This window comes from Bombus vosnesenskii, unplaced genomic scaffold (genome assembly GCF_011952255.1).
Source record: "Bombus vosnesenskii isolate JDL3184/JDL3185 unplaced genomic scaffold, Bvos_JDL3184-5_v1.1 scf7180000013334, whole genome shotgun sequence".
Lineage (NCBI taxonomy): Eukaryota > Metazoa > Arthropoda > Insecta > Hymenoptera > Apidae > Bombus > Bombus vosnesenskii.
Genome location: NW_022882972.1, coordinates 21,636 through 38,349, shown reverse-complemented (window position 1 = coordinate 38,349; position 16,714 = coordinate 21,636). Strand labels below are relative to the sequence as shown.

Below are 16,714 nucleotides of genomic sequence, written 5' to 3'. Positions count from 1 at the left end.
TTTATTAGGATAACAAATAATTGACTGTTTAAATACTTTTGTGATATCTTGTAAAAATATATTTATATGAAATACCTTGCAATTTTTATACGCTTCCTCAGATTGGTTTCACACTTTACCATAACATAATCGCGATAGTAGAGTCTCATGGCGGTGCTAATGAAATTTCAAAATGTGGAAGTATAACAAGCATAATGCATACTCGTAAAAGGTGTGCAGGAAGGTTCGAATACCTTCGCGAGCTTGTGCATGTGTGCCTCTAACACGTGTGTCTATACAGTTTATTTGTATGCACGTCGTTTCGATACAAAACGACGAGATGCACGCGATTGCTTTCCACGACACGAGCATGTAAACGAGAAACCCGAGAGCTTCATCCGGGATAGAAGGATTTACGGAGGAGATACCGATCGTGAAGCTGCCGCGGCCCGATCGCGGATCACCGGTAATCGCCGTGATTCTAATATCGGCGAGCGACTTTCTAATTTCACAGGGAAACCACGCTCGAGAGGCGTCGACACAGTTTCAGAGGAATGGCCGTGATGGGGTGCTTTTTCTTCATTGTTCATTTCTCACTGCGAGACACTGGGTGCTGCAATATTGCAATTAGGCGGAACCAGGAAGATTTTTAGCATTATAGCGTTGACGTTTGTCGATTCCTGCTGAATCTCAAATTTGTTTCTGAACATCGCTCTGATTCGCCGGAAGATCGATCGATCTCTTCTCGGTCTAATCTTCCAAGCTTCGTTACGAACCGAGTGTATTTCTATCCAAACATAAAAGCATACATAGTTTACTTCGTGGAATTTTAATTCTAACATTTACGGAACAAACTAAACTTCAATAATAAGATAAGAAGCTAAACCTTCCAAGGCAATTCACTCCATCTACGTTTTATCTCACGCTCCCTTTTTCCCATAATTCTCTTCCCATAATTCTTATCTATAGAGAAGATTTCTCGTATCATCGACTACAACGTTGATGTTTGACTTAGGTTCGACCAGTAGTTCGCTTCTCGAGGAAATATTTTCGATTATTTGAAAATAAAGCAAGCATAAAACACAACGATAAACAGGAATACGAGCAACATCGCTGACAATCCACCCCCGAACAACTACAAAGCTATGATACGCAGAGGTTCGTCGAAGCGAGAGATGTCGCAGTGTCGATTGCCGGCGGCGTAGCTCTCGTTTAATGGGTGCAGGGTCAGGAGGGGTGGTGGAAAATGGCGAAGGGGAGTAGGGAGGGGGGAGGGGAGGGGCTCGTTGTCGTCGTCGGCGACCTCCGGCCGGGAGGCAATGCATGGAGGAAGGAGGCAGGCAACGCTCTCCGGCTGGAGAGGAGATGCAGCCGGAGGAAAGTGGCGGAAGGGCGACGAGGGGGTGACGCCGGGGTCAATACACCCGTAATCTCGGTGAAATGCACTTGGACGCAACTACCGAAGCGCTACTACTGCTGTTACGCGAGCCCTGTACCGAAGGCTAGAAATAAGTATCGAGACGAGGCGAAGTTCGCCAATGCGTTCGATACAATTTGGTCGTGCGTAGTCGATCGGACGAATATAATTTTGGGCAGTTCGTGGATTCAGGAAAATAATTTTCGTAGTAGGAGAGTGAATTTTGTTAATTGGAGAGTTGGAGATTTTGTTTGCTGGAGAATAGCTGAAGATCGCGGGGGAAAGTTTCGTGACGCGTAGCATGTTGCGCTTTTCATACGAAGACTTTCATGCGAAAGGGAAAAAACAAAATACACAACAGTTCGAACATATTTCTCCGCTCTGTTTGTGATTTGAAAAATATTGCCTGACGTAATATTAAAATATGGAAATACTATTGAAGATAGTAAGCAATTGCATTTATACAATTTGCATAATTGAATAAATTACAATGCATCACGGTAATACAAATGTGTGTAGAGTTCCGCGAATCTCTTTTATATCTACGTAACAAGATATCCATCAACTACAGCTGTAATAAAGAAAGAAAGTAAAACTAAAAAAAAGTGACAACTATGCCACATTTATTCGAATCTAGCCGTCCTTTGAATAATCAAAATTGATCCAAAGACACCATATTCTATCAACTATTATTCGACAAGAATACTACAAGACCTTCATCAAAAGTGAAATTTTAATAACACAAATTTCTGAAAATTTTTCTAAAGTACTTCGAGTACGTCCCATCTATATTAACCGCAGCTAAACAAAAAACAAAAAAAAAAGAAAATAAAACCCAAAAAGAATTATCTACCATCAACCACCGTCTATTGCTTCTCCAAGTCCAAGAGCACTGTACAACCACGAGTCAACTCACTTTCATCAACGTGAAATTGCAATAATACCAATTTCTGAATATTGCTGCAGAATCCGGCGAGTCTCATCTATATCAATTTACAGTCGGTGTAGAAAGCCAGGAAAGACAAAAAGAACCGCAACTCTTTAAATTATCCCTATTTAAATCTAACTATTCTTTCAGTAATCAATATCAATCCAAAGACACCTTCTACCATCTATCACTAAAGTTCTCCAAGATCAAGAGCATTATACGACCAACAGTGACTTTCATCAACGTGAAATCGTCGAAGGGATGCCCGAGACACGACACAGGAGGGTTCCGAGACGAGGGTCAAGGTATTTGCACGCCTGGAACTCGCGAGTTTCACAGAGGGTTCCTGCGTATTTGTCCTGCTGATGGAATTGATTATTGTTGAAACTCGTGAAGAAGAGAGCGAAGATATATCAACGCGTCGTTTTAAAGAGTACAGAGGCTCGAAGCGGGGTTGATCTTCAACTGAAACGTCATTGAAGAAGGTCAGGGTGCATTGGATTCTCAGATTCAAAGGGACGTCGATGTTTGCAGGGAATGTGTATCGTGAAATCCGCGCGCATGGGGTTTTCAGAGAACCTTGATGGATAGAAGGGTTGCTGAAGAGGGATCGTGCCTCGCTGACGGTCATTGGAAAAGGTCAAGGTACTTGTCTCTTTTGAAAAGAATCGCGCACGTATTTGACTGGCTGGTGGCAACGTTGTGCAAAGAATATGAGCCGAGGGGTTGCTTCTTCTTTGAGCTTGCTGCTTCTTCTTTTTGAGGAAGCTGCGTTGGAAATTGTTTGTGCAAGCAATTCAGAAGCAAATGTTAATGGGCTTGAGTAAATGCACACAAGTGTACATAGATGTACAGGAATGTGACTTTCTTTATTTCTCATTTTCTTTATTTCTATTTAAGGGTGAATAAATACTTGATCAGATAGTTACATGAATGCAAGCCAGGGAATAATCGAACTTCTATTGTATTTCAGCAAAAATAAATATCTTTTCGTCTGTCTTTAGAGGCGAATAAATTATTCTGTAGAAATTTCTATCGCAAAATTAAAGGACTAAGAAATTAGATGGAAGACTCGAGATTAAAGACAAATTAATTGACTATCACGTTAGATCTCTAAAAATTCTACATATCCGTTGGTTTTTTTTTTTAGATTCAGTTCCGTTGATTTAAAATTCAGATATAACCAAAGTCGAATAAACTGAAACGACTGATTCGATAGATTTTCAATAATTCTAAATTCGCCTGGGTTTCCGACTTTTATCAAATTCTTGTTTAATTATTTCTAAGTTGTAACCTTGGCTAAGTTGCAAATTTATATGCCAATTTTCCAACAACAAATAGCCCAGTTTGGCCAATGCAGCCAACCGTAATAACCTTAAAACGGCTGAGAAGTGAAGAATCTCCGCCATAACCAACGCCAACTGCACAATTGCACACAGCAAAGCACAACTACGAATCAGCAGCTAATCAAGCAAACCTATTGCAAAATCACGCTGCACCACTACGATTCAAGCAAAAGTTCAACAACCTCCTCGCTTTGAACACACAACGTTACTCAATGCAACAACTCGATATCCATTATCAGACGTGCACGTTACATAACGCGATATTCAGCTTTGATTGGACGCGTGTTCCGACCTTTCCGCGACGTGAGTCGCGAGGAAAACGCGTTTGATCGATTGGCCGATGGAAGCGGCCGTTGCCGAACGATCGTCTGGCGAGATTTCCGCGGGCGATCGACGACGGATTTGCCAGGCGAGCGGCCGGTTGCAAAACGGACCGCGGCGCGGCGGCCGCACGCAGTGCCTCGAGTGAAAGTAACATTCTAGACACGTGATGCGGCATCACGCTGCACGCGCCGCGGAAAAATGCGCCAACTTGCACCTGTGTGCGTGTCACGCCGCTTCACCGACGATCGCGGAGGGCAACGCGCCCCGCAGTTACCCGCTCCGAGGACTTTTCAGAGTTTAGTTATCTCTGGAAAGCGAGCTTCAAGGCACATCGTTGACAGCGTGAACGTACGTGAATCGACGTATTTCATTTTATAAGTAGGCTGCGGACAAGACAGTTTATGCAATTCCATATTTTCACGAATGTAACTAAAAAAAAGTGAAAGCTGGATGGAAACGTGTCTCGTTTGTTAAATATCGTAATAAATTTTCTTCCGATATGTTATATATCTTTGTATGTTGGACACACGCTGTGGACTTTTGTATCTTGAGATTTTCCGAAAATGTACAAACGTTGTAACGAAAGAAGCGAAAGTTTAGAATAGAAATGTGTTTCATTGATTAAATTGTATAATATTTATTGACTATATATTTCGATATTTTATGTATTATGGACGTGTTGTACATTTTTTTTTTGCTCTTAAATTTCCTGACAGCGTACAAACATCCGCCGTCTATTTATAAACGAGGACGAGAGATGCAAATCGACGTTCTCCGTCTCATAAACATTGACATATTTCTCAAAAATATACTGGAACTGCGGCGAAATTTATTTCGCAATCAACAATGTGTTAAATATACTGTCCGCTATAATTAGTATATTACGTAAATTAGTATAAACTGAATGATTTTCATTGCTTTTAATTTTTAGTTAGTCTTAGTTAATACCATCAAATTGGTTATTTAATTCGCACCCCACGTATTCTAACTATTCAATAAAGTAGAATTTGTTATTTCTCCAATAATTGTAATAAATGAGTGTCACAACATTTATGATTGCTAGTTTTATGACCTCTCATGTCTTGATGAACTTTTGAACTTTTATTAGGCAGAGGACGTTATTGGAGTTTTCTCGATTAATTTTGAAGAAAGTCAACGACATGGATAAAAATGTTGACTTTGATAGAATATGTAGATGTCAGGGAGGAAGTATTACTGCAGTCGTCTTCATTAATTTTGAAGAAAGTTAATAACATGGATGAAGAGCTCGATGACTGATGAAATATGTAGGTAGATACGACGCTGAAGCAAATGTTTCGTAAGAAATAGTGTTCGAAAAGGTTTCGAATTAATTTTCTAAATATTTAAGTCGGATATGGAATTCTCGATTTTTCTTGACCGAAAAAAATAATCTAAGAAAATCAAACGACACAGACGACTGGAAATATACAAGTTACAGAGTACACATTGTTCTATTATACAATATCGTGGAATCGTTTTATTGGCCAAGTTTCAGGAAAGCCAAAGAATCATGGAAGAATGTCTGAGTTCTGAACTTTTATTACATGACAGGTGTTCAGTATACGTTTACCACAGACAACATGAGTAATTTTGTGGAAAGTCAATGAACAGACGTTTGTAGGAGAACACCTTCCCTATTGGCTAACTTTTGAACCTCCATCGTAAATCTTACCGTCTGGTCATTAAAATTTTCTTGATTGATCTCCGCGGAGCTGAACGAAAGATTACTACACTTCGTAAAACAATTATTTCTGTAATCATAGTGTGGACGCTATGGAACTTCAAGCGATTGTCTGTTAATTTTAGAAGAACATAGCCGCGCCATACTTTCCTACGCTTCTCAAAGTCAAAATCGACCAAAGTAAAAGCCCCTCGCAACAATCTCCTCTTGCAAAAACCACAAAACCACAGCAAACCTTGCAACATCTCATCTCAACCGCCAAACTACCTCCGCCGGTAACATCATGCTCCGACTACAACTTCCGGTCACTCTATCACCATACCGTCAGCGCCAACACAGCTTCAAGGAGTAACAGAGACACAGTGGAACGTTTGAGAAGGATCTAGAAGAAGATAGGGGCGAAGGTTCGTCCGAGGGAGCGCAGCAATTTTCTAACGAACCGCGAACGGGATTCGTTCCTCGATAAACGGGCTGATTTATAGCGGCTTCTACGCGTTTATGGACAACAACGAACGGGCCGCGTACTGCTCTCGATCCAGTCCAGCCGGATGGGCGCAAGGACCCCGCGCGCTCGCGTTCGCCGACGCGGAGAGGACTCGCGCGGAGCGGGGTTCTTCGCCGCGCCGGCCACGCTCTCGCACTCCAGACAGACCCATAAAACGCTTTATATTCCTGCTCGCGAAGTACCAAGCCAGGCCAGTATACGCGAGTTTTCTAAGCGCGCGCACGCGCGCGCCAACCGCCCGAAAGGGAATAATAAAAGCGGAGTACGCGCGAGCTGGTAACCGTCCGCGCGAGACCACGAGATGCGTTTTGAAGCAACCTTCATTTTGAAATATCACGATTTTCTTTCCACCGTTTTGCTTGGTTGGAGAAAACTTTATGGGGTTTCGGGATGTTTCAAGGATGTTTGTAGGTGTTTGAGGAGGTTTCAACGAGTTTGAATGTTATTTGCAGTAAGATTTTTTCTTCTTGGTAGATTTAGAACAGCAGATTTCGTAAGCTTGTGTTTGAGAAGCTATGGTGGATGTGGAAGAGAGTTATCTGTGGAGACTGTTATTTCGTGGAGGCGATTGCTTTCATTTGAAATATCACGATTCTCTATTTGGCATAGTTTTGACTGATTGGAAGAAGGTTTTGGGAGAGTTTCGGATAGTTTGAACGGTTTCGGTAGGTTTTTGACAAAGTTCGAGTGGGTTTTGTGTTTATTTGTAATATGAAGATTTCCTTTGCGATGTTCCGATAGGTTTGCAAATGGGTGTTTTATAGATTTTTCAGGAGCAGTGGTAGAAGTGGAAGTGTGAAGACGATTGGTTTCGTTTGAAGTACTACCATTGCAAAAGATCGTGCATTGTTTCCATTTTCATGGAAAAATCTCGGAGAACAGGTACTTTCCGAGGAAATGGCTCGAGATAGAACGATCGATAATGACAAATCAATCATCACAAATAAAACTCTCGAAGACAATCCTTATTCAGATAATGGTTTAATTTTTCAGTCGATGAAATCACATGGAATTGATCAAATTATTCAAAGCAAATGAACCCAAAACGTCGGAGATGATCGAATTTCAAAGGAAGATCTGGGCGCTAGATAATTTTGGATTCTCTCGTCATTTTGGGTTCTCTCGATAGGACGATCGCTGAAACGATAGTCACACGTCGAACTGTCTCGAAAACTGCTACTAATTTTCGTACTGATCAATCACATCGAATTAATCACATAAATTAGTGATTGATTCTTGACATTGAACGATTTATTCTAAAACGTCTAACGATCAATAAAATAAATGCCTAAATCAAAGGAAATTTGATTTCAAGGAAAAATCTGCAAGAACTGAGTTTCAAGGGAAAGTCCGTGAGAGTGAAGTTTCGTGAAAAAAGCTGGCCGAATTAGCATGCTTTTCCTTGGGAAAGAGCGCAGGATCGCGCTGCTTGCGACATGGAGCAATCGATAATCCTGGATGCTTCCGCTATGATGCCTTTCCACGAAGCTGTGTCATTGCACCAGCGCGGAGAGGAGAGACGGGTTGCATACAGAATAGAGGATGAAGGGGGCTAGGCACCCTCGTGCACGCATGCACAATGCTCGAGGAGGGTGCAACAACCTCCTCCACCTTGGACTAGGAAGAGGAGAAGGAGCCGAAGGAGAAGGACAGCGAGGCGACTGCCGAGGCGAGAGAATAGTCTGCCACGGTCTACAGTCGCGTTTTCAAGCACGCGTTCCTCGTTACTTGCGGTAGAAAGAAAGAGAGAAAAAGGGAGAGTGGGAGTGAAACGTTGCTGGAACGTTCGGTTGCTTTTTTCGTTGGTTGCGTTGGGGAACGTTAAGTTCTTGAGTCACTGGATTCTTTTGTTTCTCACTGCTTTTGTTATGGAGAACATTAAATTTTTGAGCCACGCAGTAGCCAAGTAGTTCTTGTGTCTCGCTTGTGTTTGGTTCTAGCGATCTTCGCTGTAGGACATTTTAGATCTTCCAGTCTTTGGTCACGCTACCTTCGTTTTTGGTGAATGATTTCTATTGATCGTTGAAAGCTCTATGTTTGGAATTGATATAATTTTTTTTTTTTTTTTTTTGGATAATAGAAGATGAAAGATCTACGAGTAATTGATCATATATTTCCTGGCTGATAGAACATTACAACTTTAGATCGGTAATTATTATGTCCTTTTAGTTGATGTTTAATTATTCCTTTTAGTTGGTGGTTTCATTGATCGCTATAGATCTCAGTTTGAAGTAATGTAATTCTTGGTTAATAAGATATCTTAGATTTTTAAATCAGTGATCATTGTATCTCATCCTTGATCATACAAATATTGAGATATCTTTAAACGCATCTTGTGAATATTCATTAGTCATAGGAATATTCCATCTTCGAGTTATTAATTTTTATGTTTAATTTTGTTCACTGTAAAAGAGATTACACTTTGCCCTGGTGTTTTAATGGACACATATTCTAACTAAATTATCTTATCAGAAATTCCATTTCGACATCATTTACACAGTTTAATGAAGATGACGAGAAGATGACCAAAAATTGGGAAACCAGAACAAACTAAAATTCCCTGAACGCTTCAATATTTCATCGTTCTGCAATGTACACGATTCCCAAAACAAATAAAAAATACAACCTGTAACTATTTATTTTATTATTTACCTTTGTTATAACCGGCTGAAAAAGCTACGAGCAATCTGATGGCATGAAAAATCCCATCTAACCGTAATTCTAATTAGAAACCAAACAACGCCACAAAGTTATTACCTAACTTCAATAATAAATATAAAATAATAATAAAAATTTCACTGGCAAATGAATTACGATAATGAACCACTTTCGACTGTTATTAATTTCATTTCTAATAACACCATAAAACAAACTATAAAATTAGAATTAGAACGTCAGCATAGAGAAACCATTCTATCGAAAAGATCCACAATCCAAACGACGAATCAGCTCATCGTGCTTTAACAGCTCGAAACAATTCCTAGACAAAGGCTCATTAATTCGCCAATTGGAAACCAGCAATTAATAATGAAACGGAAGATGAAAGGAATCGATATCGCGTAATAATATTCATTAAATTAGCCGCGCCAAAACGATAATCGATAGGAATGGCATGACTCACGGTGGCATAATAGGCTTCATACGGTGTCTTGAACGTTTATCCAGGCGTTTAATTACATCGGCCCTTTATCATGCAGATTAGAAAGGTGTCGATGTCGGATACGGTGTCGTTTGGGATTCTGACGCGGCTAATTGTCAAGCTGGTCGATTCGATGACGGGTCACCGACACCGATCCGGCGATGCTGGCGATCCTCACCGTTCTCGTCGTTGTCGTCGTTGTCGTTGTCGTTGTCGTTGTCGTTGTCGTCGTTGTCGTTGTCGTCGTTGTCGTCGTTGTCGTCGTTGTCGTTGTCGTTGTCGTCGGCTTCTACACGCGAGCGGCAAGGGAATGCAGCCAGAGAGGAAAGAAAGCGACGAGAACTTCCTACGATCCGCGGACGTGCGGCGTCGCATATTTATCGGCCGGACTAGCAGTTCTACGAGACCTAAATGCGAATCGTGCCTTCTGTTCCATTCATGTCGCCAGGGGAATCGACCCATGGAAATCGATCGAAGAAGACAGGATTCTAGCGGATTCTTGCATTTAAATTACATTTGACGCGCGTAATAAGGTAGAACTATGCGAGTCAGTCATGTTCGAACATTTTACGAGTGGATTTTGAAATTTTTCACGGAATAATCAAATTCAGGAAAGATTTGTGCGTTAAGAGGTCAAACGGCGCATGGAAGATGTCAAAGGTCCAGAAAAATGGGCGCTGTCGTTATGCTAGAAATTTTAGAGACAGTCCATTTTTGACCCTTGTGACGCTTTTCTTGAGATTCTGGAGAAAGGCAAGAAGTTTTTTATTTCCACGTGCATTATTCGACTATACAGCGTCTGGTTTTATAGCGTGCAAATGCGTTTCCTTATGTCGTGTACTCTAGTATATCATGTTTTTAATTTTTATTATTGCTTTCCATTTTACTGTTATTTAGATAACATACACGTAAGTGTATTTAAATTTATGCAGCTACGACAAACTCCGCGAAATCTATCGATTAGCCACGTTACACGAAAAACAAATCACGCGTAAATAATAATAAAGCTTCTTCTTTGTCGTGTTTCTACGTTTTATAGGCTTGCCGCTTGATATATATGAACAAATGGATACAAAAACTGTAGACTGTATGTAGTTTAGAATTTTACATAGGATTTTACAAGAAAGTCTGGTCTGTGCCAACATTTTCCTTCATCACCGTATGCGCCATACAAGGGTTGAAAGAGTTGAAAGAGAGAATGTATTGGATAAGATACATATTACTATCAACCGGATACATTTTCATAATATTTTCTATATACTTGATAAAACTGAAATATTGTGATGGTAAAATCGGTCGGAAGTCGTTCAAGTTTACGTGTTTCGTGCGTCGAGACAAGATAAGGAGTTCGTAAAAAAAATGTTATATGACGGACAATTTGAAAAACAGGTTCTGGAAATTCCCCGATGTAATGACATAATTTGCTATTTTTCATAAAACGCACGCATCTTATACAATATCAATTTACGAGTAATGTTTACAACGAGTATGGGTACCGAGATTCGAGCAGCTTCTATAAGATACGTATAATATCACGTGTACTTTATTTTGCTTCGATATTAACAGTTAGTAGGAATATTTGGTACATTTTGTCTACAGAATTTGGCTATTGTTCTATATTACGTTACTCGACATATGTTCGACATATCGATTTAATCCTAATCATATAGTGGAACGTGTCTAGGTATCCAAATATATTATACATGAGTGAATTGTCATAATCGCATTGATACGATGGAACTAAGGAATCTTTTCAGTGAAAAATGATATTAATTTTATAATTAAAATAAAACACCCACATGACTTTGATAATCGTAATAATGAAAAATCTGGATCGTTTTGATACTTTTCACAATTCTAGCGTTAACAGAATAAAACAGAATAAACGACACAGAAGAATATTGAACAAAAGTTTCTAATTTCCTATGTACGAGATGGTTTGTTTGCGAACGTATCTAAGCTTGTGACTTTTCAACGAAATAAAAAAAAACCGTATCATCCCAACTATGTTTCTCTATAAGAAAGTAGATTTTTAATCAGATTCTGAACGACCAATGTCAGAGTTTCCACATACTCGACATAGATTCCACCACGAGTTTGTCTCGTACACGGTGAAAATTCCAACACCGGAAAATAGATGTTACGGAGAAAGAGAGAGAGAAAAAGGGGGGAAGGGGTGGAGAAAGACGCGCCGGGGACAACGACCTTGCATTAGGTCACGGCCTTGACATCGTTTCGAGGAAATCTCGGTACGCTACTAATGCGCTAACAAGCAGCTTAGACCACGTGTGTGCATCAATCACACCAGCTGCGGGCTCGTTAAAACTACTCATCCAAGTTTTACGTTTCAGACATAATTATTAAAAATGTACATTCGAGTAAAAGTTATTAGCCAAGTGGCTACAATTACACTGGCCATAAAAAGCATTTACAGGTACATACTCTTATTTTCCAATGAAACGTTTCTCTATCAGGTCTCCACGTTTCACAGTATTACATTTTTGTAGTCATATGAAAGTACTACCAAACGATATGAAACTCGATACACTTGGACTTAATTAATTGGTATGAAAATGCTATGATAAATAAAATGGAATATGAGTACTTTTTGTAACAATTTTATATATATATCGTACCTTGAAGATTGTCAGGTTTGTCAGGTCCAGTGTTTAAATGCCTTCGAAATTGCAAGTGGAAGAATATTTGTAAACGATGACATGTGACTCTTACCTGAAAGCAGAAAAACACGAGGCGTTATGTCATTGATCGCTTGGTAGTTTCAAAGTGGATATAATTATTGCGACGAACATAATTCCTTGCGTCATTAAGGATAATTTAGCTCCTGGGCTTACATCACTCTGTAACCATGTTATATTAACCAGATTTTAGTGACGTTAATATCATCTAATATTAACGTTCCCTTATTAATCTTTTAGCTACTCTATTAAAAACTTCATTATAAATTCTATTCACTATACATGCTTATTATAAGTTCTTTATAAATCGACTCTTAAAGTTGTCACAATTTTCCTAATGCAACTAATATACACATATTATACACGTTAAACACGGTGGTTCATAATTCCATGTAAAAACTTGTATTATAAATTCTACCTACTGATAATTCCAAACGCATATATACACGTTACCAAACATATACAAACGATAGCTCGTTAAATTACAAAACGTTCACCACCTTCCGAGTCATTAATCGACTTTAATCTAATCAAACACTATAAACAAATTTACTGGACCGCTCTTTAAAGCAACAAAATTGCAGCTACGAACCAATTACCCTTATCCATATTCGTTCGTTCGCAAAGACGGAACATTTGCATCTGATAAACGGCCCAAGATTAGTCCCCATTCTCGAAGCAAAAGCCACAAAACCAACCAACGATCATATACGTGAGAGGAGAGAAACAGTTAGCCGAAGCGAAATACAGAGAAAGGGAGAGAGATCGGACAGCGATTTAGATAAACATCGAGGCACACTAGCGCGTGGCTATTCCGCGCATAAATCTCAGCCAGCACGGTCACGCGTTCGACACAAATTATCCTGTTCGCGGTACACGTGATACGTGCACAAGCAGACGGAAACGCCGGTAATGTCTGATTTCCCAATCTCGCGCCTGCCAGCCAGCCGGTAAAGGCTATCGAGGCCCATGAGCCTGCCCTCTCTGACTCATTGCCAGTTATCACGAAACTGGCAGCCGCTGATCTACCATAGGTTCAATGTACTTTCTCGTTTGTTCCCGCGACCTGGTAAACATCGCGGAATCAACGGAAGTTTTGCTTCTTTTAGGATCTAGGATCTGTAGATTTATGACACTCTTTGTCATAGTCAGCGTTGGTTTTTGTTCATTTTCTTCTTCTGGATCAATTTCGTATTTTCGTTGTTTATTTGTTACAACGTTAAATGGAACAAATTTCTCTAATATAATGTATAATCGTGTTAGGTTTACAATGGACACCTTGATTATGGAGATTGGTAGAAGCAGAGTCTAAGTAATTAGAAGCAGCCACTTCGAACTTAGACTTCTAATATCGAACAGTTTGATCTAAATGTCGACATAATTTTAATCAGACCTAGGAATCGACAGATTTCCAATAAAAACGTAGAAATTGACACGTGAACTAAAATTGCGAAATCAAGAGATTCTCAGGGTAAAGTCGAGAAATCAGAAATCAGATTCTCAACTGAAATACGGAAACCGCCTGATCAAAACTTGACCACGTCAGTGTAGCTTGAACGATGATGCAGAAATCAACGTGTCAGACAATAATACAAATATCCAACTTCCAACGACCCCGAAAATCAGCCGAGAACCAATGACCTCGACAAAAGCCTCGTGAGCCTCAGCAGGTTGTCCATTAAACATCACGAAAGCTCGTTTCACTTTCGTTGAAGCACGCGTCGGGTTATTTCCAAATATCAGTCCATTCGAACGACACAACGTCACGAAGTCTACCCTCCAACCCTTTTCATTCTACCGCTCGTTTCGTTCAATACGATCGTTTCCTTCTCTCGTTTTCGCTAGCACGAAGGGCTTACGCGTTACGCTACGTGACACGAGAATCACGTTACACCCATATAACACGACCGCTAACGATCACGGCTAAACGAGCCAGCTACGTGACTAAATCACGAGCCACGCAAGTCCCGCGAGTCATGAACGCGACGACCACGATCCTCTCTCTGTCTGCATATCGACGTGGTAGATACTCTTCTACGCTGCCGGCGATACCATGCAAGAAGAAGAGTATGCAGCATGGTGAAAAGTGCTCGTTAGCATTTCCACGCGTATTGACATCTGCCGTGAATGGTGTAGGTTGTGGTTAGAGAATAGTAATACCCATGACGATGAGAGTGCGTAGAGGTGTGGACAGGTTGAGGGATGACGCAGGAAAATTCAAATTTCAACGTGTCGATTGGTATTCGTGGAGATTGCGTGTTGATCGTGCTTGGATGTCGTTTGTGATGTATCTATATGTGCAAGGTCCGACCGACTAACATGTAAAAGCGGAAACGATGTGATTCTTTGTGTAAAAAAAAAAAAAAAAAGAAAAATATATGGAACAGAATTTTTTTCTCGGAAACAAATTGTCCCGTGAAAAAATTGTATTCCACGTTCTCGACTTATTTTCACGCGTAGAATAACCTCCTGTCGATTATTTAGTCCTGTCCAGTTCGAATTTAGCATTGTCAAATACGCTTGATAAATGTTGAAGCTCGATTTTCTTGGAAACTAATTCGAAAATGAAACAAATTTTATTCTACGTATTTTTCTTCTTTTTACACGAGCAATCACAACATTCCTGTTCTTGAATGTTCTTCTGTCGGACTTTGAATACACATTTGTGTACGTTCTATCTTTGAAAACTGTTACGAAGGGAAAGATACGACGTGAAAGATATTTTTGAGATGCGAACAGGTGGAAGATTAATTGGGATATTCCGAATTCTTTTTGTGAAATCTGGGAACAGTTTGTCGATATTTGTAGATTTTTTTATTTTTTTAAAGCTATGAGTGTTATATGTAGGATTTTTTGGAACTACGGTAGAGATAAAAGTATAATACCAAAGATAGTTTTATCTGCTAATTATTCATTTTGTGATCTAAATAAATGGATTATATATATATTAACGGGAAGGTTTCGAATATTTATGAAAGTTAGAGACAATTTGTTGGCTTTCTTACGCTGTTAGTTCCATAGATACTTTAACTGTGGGAATTGTAATAAAGATAAAGTTACGGTGTCTAAAATAGTCTTATAAATACTTGCCATTTAGATTCCGTTTCTGTTTCTAACAAAATGAAAAACATGCCAGTCAGAAAATGATAAAATACAAACATCAACTCACAAAGTACCAATAAATCTGCAATTTTTAAAATTCTAACACTAACCACCTGACTTTCGCAGACATACCGAGTGCATTAATCTCTGCGTATAATAACGATCGCTGAGATCACCATTCCCAAGATTTTGCGAACAAGAAATCGAATTTCTAACTCTTGCAAAGATCGCTAATAAATCAATCACGAGAGAACAAGAAAACAATTTGCAACCGTACATACATAGCACGGGCAATTGCGGCAACGTGCAGGTAGGAATTTTGGTCGTGCGAGTAGCAATTACGTAAGTTTCGATCGCGCGAGCGATCACGCGAACTATAGATCGCAGCTGCGCGTGTTCTAAGGAAATTTTAGTCGCGCGAACGATCACGAGACTTTCAACGTTCTTTCGCCATTGCTATCTCAGAGGGAACGAGAGGACTGTTAACCCTCCATAACCGGATTTCTCGCTGATTATCGGAAAAAAGATTACGATTGATTGCAGTTTTTCACTCTAATAGAAAAACCGATAACGGCTTTATAGCGTTGTATCTATCAATTTAGTTATATTGATTGCTCGGTAGCTGCGCGATTGTATCGGTACTCTCGATATCCCTGAGGAATTGAAATGGTTTTATTTCGCCCTTATCGATCTAACTATTTATTTTTCCTTCATTTTTCTCTTTTCTTTTGTTGATTTACTCTTCTATCTTTCTTTTCACTTCTATCGGGTTGTCCGAAAAGTTTCTTTCGTTTAATGAGGAAATAATAGACGCACGACGTTTTTTGTTTTATATTATTTTGTCGAATTACGTACGATCCATTTTGTTCTGTTGAGATAAACACCGCGACATTTCACAGACTTGGTTTCACGTTTGCATAAAGGTGCACTGTCGTAGAAAACACGTTTGCGAAAGAAAGACACTTTTCGGGCAACCTAATATGTTTCGAACTGATATTTACGAGTATTAATAACATTCGTTTTAAATTATCATATGGGTAATAGTCATTTATATTCTATAATTTACTCTTGCAGTAATTCGTATAACATCCTGGAACAGAAATTATACCAATCTTGATAAGTATAATTCCGGTTTGTACGATGTTTTTATAGCACTGTTTGCAACTGTATTGATGTTTTATATTGCTACGTATTACTGGCCGGGAAAAACAGAAAAACTAGAAAATGCTGTCAGATCATTGTCAGGAAAGGAGCATAAAATATTGTAAATGGATACTATAGAGCAAAACCGAATTAATACCAGGGAAGGTTAATCTAAAAGACCTGCAAGGTACATGAACCACGTGTCACAACGACGAAGGGCCCAATCCCCGAATCTTAGAGCAAACGTATTAAATTCTCCCACTGAATTTGAAATTTCCAAAGCGATTAACCTCCGTGACCTTTACTTTACATAAAAGTTCCAATGAAACGAGCTGATACGAGCCACAAGCTGGAGCTATTAAAATCATAAAAACTGTATGGAACGCAACGTTGTAATCATCGGATTTAAAATTCAAACTCGAATCGTATCGAC

General features: G+C 39.5%; 1 protein-coding gene across 4 annotated transcripts in view; it reads right to left on the bottom strand.

The window, feature by feature from the left end:
- Nucleotides 1-16,714, bottom strand: part of LOC117235878 (ABC transporter G family member 22) — a 135,870-nt gene that overhangs the window by 104,501 nt on the left and 14,655 nt on the right. For 3 of the 4 annotated variants that reach the window (XM_033498332.1, XM_033498330.1, XM_033498331.1), the window contains exon 2: nucleotides 11,977-12,070. The exons of the other annotated variant lie outside the window; for it this stretch is intronic. The gene's annotated coding sequence lies outside the window, so the exon portion shown is untranslated. The remainder of the gene's footprint in view (nucleotides 1-11,976; nucleotides 12,071-16,714) is intronic. 4 annotated transcript variants of the gene reach the window in all.